The following is a 9,311-nucleotide window of genomic DNA, read 5'->3' on the forward strand; positions in this document are numbered from 1 at the left end:
ACCTTGGCTCCAGGAAACACAGCACCTGGAAAAAAATGAGTTGTGCGGGAATGAGCTTTAACTGGGTTCCAGCATCCCCAGGCAGCCACTCAGTCTGGTCTCCAGCAAACTCCAAGACGGGCTGACATTTGCAGATGTGAAGCCTTCTATTTCCAATATCCTGCAGGTCAAAGCACTACTCTTTTATCTCTTACTTCCACTTCTTAAAACAAACAAACAAACAAACAAACAGTATTTTCCTGGTTATGAAAACAGCAACACGCTGTGGAGACACCACCCAGTAGTAATGGCACAGGCCCTGGAACCGTGCGGCCTGGATTCCAGGCATGCTTCTCACTGACCACATCCTGTGTGGCTTAGGATACCTGCCTTAGCCCCTCTGTGCTCAGTTTCTTCATCTGTAAAATGCTAATGACAATAAAATCCATCTCACAGGTTTACTGTGGGGATTTAGAAGTTAGGAAAAGTTCTTAGAACAGTGTGGGGTACACATTCAGTGCCACTGCGTTTGCTGCTATTATTATTATTATTATTCCCAACTCACAGAAGAGGGAGGTTCTGAGATATGCACCTTATGTCAAATGTCAAGCAACAGCAAACAGGTGCAAGGTTATCCCTGGGAGGCAAGGAACCGTCCTCCCTCCCAATCCCATGAAGCTTCCGTCACTGACCCTCTAGAAAACTGCAATGCAACCTCACACCTAAGAACTGACTCAGCCTACGCGGGGAAGTGGGCGTGGGGGGAGAATGAGCCTGGTCTAGTCACTCCACTCCCCAGCCTGGTGCCCAGCCGTAAACACGGGAAGATTGGCTTGGCCACAGGGGATTCCGAGGCCCTCCCAAGATGGCACTTCTAGGAACGCCGTGACTCTCACTACCGCCGGAGGTGAGTTTATGTGACTGTGACACCGCCCCAAATCAAGGGCAGGACGGACGTGGGGAAACAAACACCAAGTCCTGGGTCCCCGCACCCAGAACCCGGCCATCGCTTCACTCCGCCTTCCCCGCCCTCCCCGCACGCCCTGCATCAAGCTCACCACTCAGTCTCTACCCGCGCCGTCAGCTGGTCCGCCGCGCCGGGCCAGTGCGCTTGCGCCAGCTCGCCCCAAGCCCCGCCTCCAATCCTTTTCACCAATCACAAGGCCGCGCTCACCGGGACCGGGGCGGGGGAGGCTCTGGCCCCACCCACTCTGGATACGTGAGAGGTTTTCCGGAAATTTAGCCAAAGGGAAACCTGGCACTTCCTAAGGTCGGAGATTGGCCTGGGACGCAGTAAATAGAACAGGATTCCGGAAGGGCCCTCTAGGAATTAGGAAGGCGTAACTCTATGGCCAAAGCCGACCTGGGAAATTTGAACGCAGTGTAGTTTTCCCACGTTGCTTGGCATCGGGACTGGAAGACCGGTAGTGATGGAGTAACTGAAACAAACCGCTGAACAATGTTTCTAACCCATCTTATGAGTAAACAGTATTTCAACCTAAGTAACTTTGCAATTGTGAGACAGAAGGAAAAAAACTGTGTGTGTGTGTGGGGGGGGGGTAATAGGGATTGAACCCCGGGGCATTCCACCTCCTAGCTACACGCCCAGTCACCCCTTTTAAAAAAATATTTTTGAAACGGGGTCTCACTAAGTTGCAGACGCCCTTACTAAGTAAGAGGGCCTCCTCCTGTCTCAGCCTCCTAAGTACTGGGATTACAAGCGAGCGCCACCTCGCCCGCTCAGGTCTTTAAAACACGAATTTGCCCGGGTGTGGTGGCGGGGATGAACAGGGATTACCAGTATAAGAGCCAGTGAGAGTGGAGTGGGATGTCTACGCAGAGGGCTCAGGACACTGAAAGGCACAGATGAGCTGGTGTGAACGGAGGCGTGGGGTGTGGTGGGGTTTGCATCTTCATTTTTCATAGTTCATAACAGTGCTTGACACACAGGTCAGAATGATGATTCTCACCTTGACTGCCCTGGAAGCCCTGGGTGAACCCCTCCTACCCACACAGATAGCATTGGAGTAGGCCTGGGTGTCAGTATTTGAAGTCTCTCCTAGAATAGTGAATGTGCAGTCTGAGCTCAGCTAGCCCACATGAAAGGGGCCAGACAGCCTGCTGAGGGGCGTTCAGCAGGATTTTATTATTTTTATTTATTTATTTTTCGGTACTAGGAATGGAACCCGGGGATTCTACCTCTTAGCTACACCCCCAGCCCTATTTTTTATTCTTTATTCTGAAACAGGGTCTCACTGAGTTGCAAAGGGGCTAAGTTAGTAGCTAAGGCTGTCCTCGAACCACGGTCCTCCTGTCTCTGCCTCTCAAATGCTGGGATTAAAAGTGCGTGCTGCCATGCATGCCTGGCGTCAGCGGGATTTTAGGTGCATGGTATCATCAAAGTCGAGCAAATATAGCTCAGTTGGCGCACATGACTAGCATCTTCCTGTCCACTAGGCGGCAGGGCGGAGCTGAGTGGACCTGGATTCTGATTCTAAGAGCCCTCCTTGGCCTCTACACTGTGGGAAGGCCTTTCCCCAGGCAGTTCCAGAGACTGTACTGGAGCAGTAGTCCTCTCTGCTCCTCCTGGGAAGCAGAACCAAATTGTCTTCATAATTTCTCAGGATCTACTCACCCAAACTAGCCTTTTCTTTCTCATTGCTCCCTCTGCACATTATTATATCCCTCCCAATCCTGGAAAAGCCAGGCAGCTGTCCTCTGTACCCTGAGGTGTTAATTATTTCTCAATTAGCAGTTTCCAGGCTGCAGAGCACAGTGGTGTGGGGAGGCCTAATGATATACCCCGTTTGTATACCCCCACATCTTCGGAACACTTACCAATGGTAACTAATTAATGCTCACGACCCCTTTGGGAGGCAGGCCAAGAATGTTGCATGTTGCTGTGAGTTTGCAGGAGGCTCTGCACCTGGAGGAGCACAGCTTGGTCAAGACAGACACAGTCAAGAGTAGAGTTGCTCCCCACTGAGAAGGTCCAGGGTGGTGGGTACCCAGCCTCTGGCCCTTTACTGCTAGCAACTTCCTGTGTGACATTTCAATCAATCAACATGCCAGTAACTTATTGAATATCTTGATTTACAGCTCATTCATGATTAAAGCCCTATGCATTAAAAAAGCAGAATTTTTTTGCTCATTTATTAGTTATCAAAAAGAAAAATAAAAGCCAGGTGTGGTGGCACACATCTGTAATCTCAGCAATTCAGGAGGCTGATGCAAGAGGATCACAAGTTTGAGGTCAGCCTGGGCAACTTCTTGAGGCCCTATCTCAAAATACAAATAATAAAAAGGGTTAGGGGTGTACTTCAGTGGTAGAGATCCTCTGGGCTCAATCCCAGCACTTGCACATGTATGTATACACACACACACACACATACACACGCACACACACGTACAACTTCTCAGTTTAAAAAGCAGGGTAGAGCTGGGCGTGGTGGTGCATGCTTGTAATCCCTGCGCTGAGACAGGAGGATCACTCAGATTCAAAGCCAGCCTCAGCTACTTAGGCTCTCAGCAATTTAGTGAGACCCTGTTTCCAAATGAAGTATAAAATAGGTCTGGGAGTGTAGCCCAGAGGTAGAAGGTATCTGGATTCCATCCCCAGTACCTACCACCAAAAAAAAAAAAAAAAAAAATGTAGAAAGACATTCTGATCATCTGATCAGAGGGTCTGTAAGCTGCTGCTGATTATAAGGAAGAGAGCTAGTCATGCACAGGGGCTAGCTTGTAATCTCAGTACTTGGGAGGCTGAGACAAGAGGATTACAGGTTTGAGTCTAGCCTCAGCAACTTAGCAAAACCCTATTTCAAAATAAATAAAAAGGAGGGGGGTATAAATTGAATGCTCCTGGGTTCAATCCCCAGGACTGAAAATTAAAAATAGATATAAGGAAGAAAGCTAAAAGATTATTCTAGCTGGGGCACAGAGCGCACCCAGGCGCCTGGGAGGCACAACTAGAGAGGCACCAGGAGCACGTGTGACGGGCTGCTGGGCCAGGCTGAGTTTATCTTCTTTGAGGCCACAGAACCCTTTCCTGTGAGGCGTGATCCCTTTCTCAGACTCTGCCCACCCCCAACTCACAGACTCCTCTGATCAAAGTCACTGGAACTTTTGCACTTTTCTCCATGGTGTGCACCATCATGGAATGGTGTGACTGACACTTGAGGAAGATAGCCGTCTCCTTGGCTGAGCATCCCCAGGCAGACACCCCCAGTGCAGAAGCAGGCCTGCGGGCAGTGGGAGGGCTTGACACCGAGAGACCTCAGGCCAACTGCGTTTCTTTGCACAGGGTGTGAACACAGAGGAGAAAGAGGATAGGGAGAGAGTCCAGGAAGGAGACTCACAATGGCCTTGATGGGACAGGAAGGGAAGGGAGGTGACAGATTCCAGAGATACCTGCCCAGGGACAGTCCAACCAAGGGACTCCTGAGCTCACCCTCTGTACGCTCAGCCCAGCCTGGCTCAGGCCGACTGAACTGAAAGAGAGGTGGTTTTGTAGTCACTGCCCAGCTGAATGACCTTGGCAAATACTTCACATGTCTGTCAACAATCCAGAAACCCTAATATCATCACACAGGGTGATGTGAAGATTGGATAAGAAGCGTCACTGAGAGCATCTATCCCATCCCTCAGCCCATGTTTCTTTCTCCCCTGTGCTGACTCAGTCCCGTCGCTCCTCTCCTCCATCAGAAGAAACCACCATTCTTTTGCTGATGCCTCTTGTTCTGGAGGAACCCTCTCCACTGTGTGCCATGTGAATGAATCCCTGCCCATCTTCTGGGGCCTCTCATCCCTGGCCCAGAGCACACCGCTGTTCATTGTTCTGTGTCTAAGTCGACTAATGAAGATTGGAGACCAGAGTGAAGCTATGAGAGTGGGACTTTTAGATTCCTCAAAATTAAATAATGTGAGCCGGGCGTGGTGGCGCACGCTTGTAATCCCCGCACTTGGGAGGTTGAGACAGGAGGATCACACATGTTCGAAGCCAGCCGCTCTGGCTTAAGAGACCCTGTTTCCAAATAAAAAAGTATAAAATAGGTCTGGGAGTGTAGCCTGGAAGTAGAAGGGTTTCCAGGAACCCCAGTACCACCAATAAATAAATAAATAAATAAATAAATAAATAACAAATAATGTGGCCACCAACTATCATCATCATCGATGTCTTCATTATCATTACCATTTATAAAGTCCTTGCTATGTGCCAGGGACAATATCTTCTATGTCTGATTAAATCCTTACATTTCTATGTCTGAGTAAATCCTTACTCCATAAGGTATAAATATCATTATAAGCCAAATGTAGTGGCACACACCTGTAATCCCAGTACTTGGGATGCTGAGACAGATTCCTCAGTGTTGCAGGTTTGTGGCCAGCCTCAGTTACTTAGTGAGGCCCTCTAAAACTTAGTGAGATTCTGTTTCAAAATAAAAAATAAAATAGGGCTGGAGGTGTAGCTCAAAGGCATAATGCCCCTGGGTTCCATCCCCAGTTCCAGACAGACACACACAGGCACACACAGACACACAGACACACACCACTATAAATATTTTACAGATGAGGCAACTAAGGCTCAGAAAAACTGTTTAGCTTTTCTGTGGCCAACAAAACCAGTAAAAAGAGAAGACATACCCGGGTCTGTTTGATGCACAGACTGATGTCTGTACTCACAGCTTCTAATAGCAACTTACCTCCATCACACATCTCGACTCATAATCAAAGTTGTGTTAGCAAAACCCAAACAATTTACATGCCCAAGTAGAACAGGCCCCGCCACAGAGCTATTGATGGGCTTGGAGACATAAACATGAAAAATCCATCCAAATTTTATGTGTTTGGTTTATAGAGCAACATATGTGACAGAAGGGAAAGTAATCTAAAAGCCAAATCGCTGAAAAGCCATTCATCAGTGCTCTTTAGCCTACCTGCCGCTCCCGGCTGTGTGACGGGACCTTGAGAAGGCTGTGTAATCTCTCTGAGCCTCAGTTTCCTCCTCTGTAGAAGAGGGGACTGATGCTGAGGTACAGCTCATGGGCTTGTGAGCATTAAATGGGGCCAGGCATGTGGAACAGGTGCACGGTGCCTGGCCATGGCAAGCCAGGCATCAAATTATTTTGATGGTGAAGAATGCAAGGATTTTCTATGACTGTCCCCTGAGGACCTTCCTGCTTGGTCCAGTTGTCCTTCTGTGGCCACCTGGAGCTTTTTAATAGCTCCACAGAAGTCTGCTCACTACCCTCTCATCAAGAACATCTCCCAGCCGGGCGTGGTGGTGCACGCTTGTAATCCCAGCATTCAGGAGGCTGAGACCGGAGGTTCGCGGTTCGCGGACAGCCTCAGCTACATAGTGAGGCCTTCCGTAACTTAGTGAGACCCTGTTTCAAAATAAAAAGAATAAAAAACAGGGTAGGGGGGTGTAGCTCGAATGCCCCTGGGTTTCATCCCCAGAACTGCAAAAAAGAACATCTCCCAAGCCAGGCGTGGTGGTACACACCTGAATTCTAAATCCCAGGACTTAGGAGGGTCACAGGTTTGAGAACAGCCTCAGCAAGTAGTGAGAATCTTATCAACCTAGCAAGACCCTGTTTCAAAACAAAACAATAAAAAGGGCTATGGGTGTAGCTCAGATGTCCCTGAGTTCAATCCCCAGTACCACAAACAAAACAAAACAAAAAACAGAACAAAAGAACATCTCCCTCCTCCTCTTCCTATTATGGTTGGACTGCAGTATCCCCCAAAGGCCCATGTGTTAAAACTTGGTCCCCAATGTAGCACTGTTCAGAGGTGGGGCATTGGGAAGTAATTGGACCATTAGGGCTCTGACCTCCTTTGTGGATTAATTTGTCGATAAATTCATAGCTGAATCTGTAGGAGGTGGGGCCTACTTAAAGGGAAGGGGTCTTTGGTTTGGGCATAAGTCTTGTTCCCTGCCCCTCCCCCTTGCTCTTTTTCTCTCCTTCCTGGCTGCCACGAGGTGAGTAGCTTTCCTCTGCTATGTCCTTCCACCATTCCACCATGATCTTCTGCCCCATCTGAGACTCAAAGCAATGGCGACCACCAACCATGGGCAAGCCTCTCTGGCCTAAGGTTTTTCTCCTCTAAAGTTGTTTTCTCAGATATTATGTTACAGTGACAGAAAGGTAACTAACACCCCTCCTCCCCTTAACAGGTAGAGAGGCAGTGTTCCAACCAGACCTGGGAGGCGACGGGTGTTGTAGCTAGGTGGGACAGCGGGAGCTGAGGTGAGGAATTGGTACCCAGGGCGGGGGTGGCGCCTGGCGCAGCTGGGCGTGGGGAGGAGCTGGGAGGAGGCTGCTGTGTCTTCCTCCCCATCAGTAAGCCCGCCAGTGACTTTGGCCCCGTGCTGCTGGGAGGGTTTCTTGCTGGAAGCGTGCCCATGAAGCTGAGGCTTGGTTTCCATCTGCTCATTTTATTGCCGAGTTGTAAAGTGCTAAATGTCATTATCCTCCCTTTGCTTAAACAAGAAAAAAGTTAACAGCCCGAGAAAAGGAGATATTTCACTTCATTTGGCATCCAGCCACCATCATCCACACAGGGTGCGCCCTCGGAGTCTGATTAGAGACAGAGAGAAATCCTGTTTTGTTCTGCTTTCAGATGCAGGCACCCACTCTGTGCAGGTCTGGGGAGGGGGAGGCTGGCGGCTGGGGGCCGGGCCAGGGCTCAGCCTGTCACCCTCTGGACAACTCCAGCACCATAACGGCGCCGTGACAGGATGAGAGAATGGGGCCCGAGGAAAGGGTCTCATCCAAGGTCACTTTGCTTTTTAGGAACTGTTCTGTATGACCCCAGAAGATGACCTTGAACTGGGGTAACAAATTGTGGGAAAAAAGACTTCAACTCATGAGAGGGTCAAACTCAGGAGACTCGGACCTGTTGGAAAATTTTTTATTCCTTTATAAGGTACTGAGCTGCCTATCTTCCAGAGACATGCTTGTTTAGATCTTCTTTCCAGGACACTCGCTGTAGAGAGGAGTCTTGCTCTAGATGGGGCTGCAGTGGGTGACAACAAAAGTTCTTTCCGACTCTGAGATCCTAGGAACCTGTAACTGGAGGATTTCAATCTATTTTCTGTGTGTGTGTGTGTGTGTGTGTGTGTGTGTGTGTGTGTGTGTGTATCTGTGTGTGTGTGACTTTTAGTGGGGATGGAACCCAGCGGCATTCTATCTCCAAGCTACTTCCCCAGCCCTACTTTTTATTCCTTATTTTGAAACAGGGTGTTGCTAGGTTGCAGAGGGTCTCACTTAAGTAGCTGAGGCTGTCCACGAACTGTGATTCTGCTGGGAATACAAGCGTGCGCCACCATGCCCGGTCACATTTCAGTCTTTTTTTTTTTTTTTTTTTTGGTGGTACTGGGAGTGGAACCCAGGGGCTTTTCTACCTCCGGGCTATCTCCCAGACCTACTTTATACTTTATTTGGAAACAGGGTCTCACTAAGTTGCTGAGAGCCTCACTCAGTAGCTGAGGCTGGCTTCGAACCTATGCGATCCTCCTGTCTCAGCCTCCCAAGTGCGGGGATTACAAGCGTGCGCCACCACGCCCCACATCTTCAGTTTTTATCATGCCTTGCTCACACTGGCTGAATGTGAGTTCCTGGCTGCCTGGTGATGGCTGCAAGAACCAGAGGAAGGGTTGGGCGGGCAGCACAAGGTGTGATCCATCTTCATTCCCCTGGCTTTCACTCCGCAGTGCTCCCCTGGGAGCGCCTGCCACTGGGCCACATCACCTTTGTCCTCCCAGCCACCCATGGGAAGGAATGTCCCTCTGGTCTCAAACCTGTAATTAAAGACAACCCATATGCCGCAACTCAAGCAAAGGGGGCTTTTGTTATTTTTATTTAATTTTCTTTCTCTATGTCTTTTGTTGAGACTGGGTCTTGCTAAATTGCACACACTGGTTTGAACTCAGTCCTCCTGCCTCGACTTCTTGGGTAGCTGGGATTCCAGGGCACCACTTCCCTACACCAGCCGGCAAGGGGCTTCATTACAAGGACACGAGGGCTCGCTTGTGACTCTTGGGAATCCACACAGGTACTCAGGCCTCAGGGACTAGGAAATCGCCACAACCGAGGCAGCTACCTTCTGTTGCTCTCAGAAGACTTGCATGTTTCTGCATGTTTGCAAAATTATATCAACTGGCAATTAGTGGCCTCTCATGCCTGGTGCCTGAAACAGGGTCTTCTGCTAGGGTGGGCAGTTCAAAATGTCAGATGTAATCCAGCATTTGTGACTCTGAGACAGGAGGATCGCGGTTTGCAGCCAGCCTCAGCTACTTAGGCCCTTTGCAACTCAGTGAGACCCCA

Source organism: Muscardinus avellanarius (genome assembly GCF_963383645.1).
Source record: "Muscardinus avellanarius genome assembly, chromosome: 3".
NCBI classification, from domain to species: Eukaryota; Metazoa; Chordata; class Mammalia; order Rodentia; family Gliridae; genus Muscardinus; species Muscardinus avellanarius.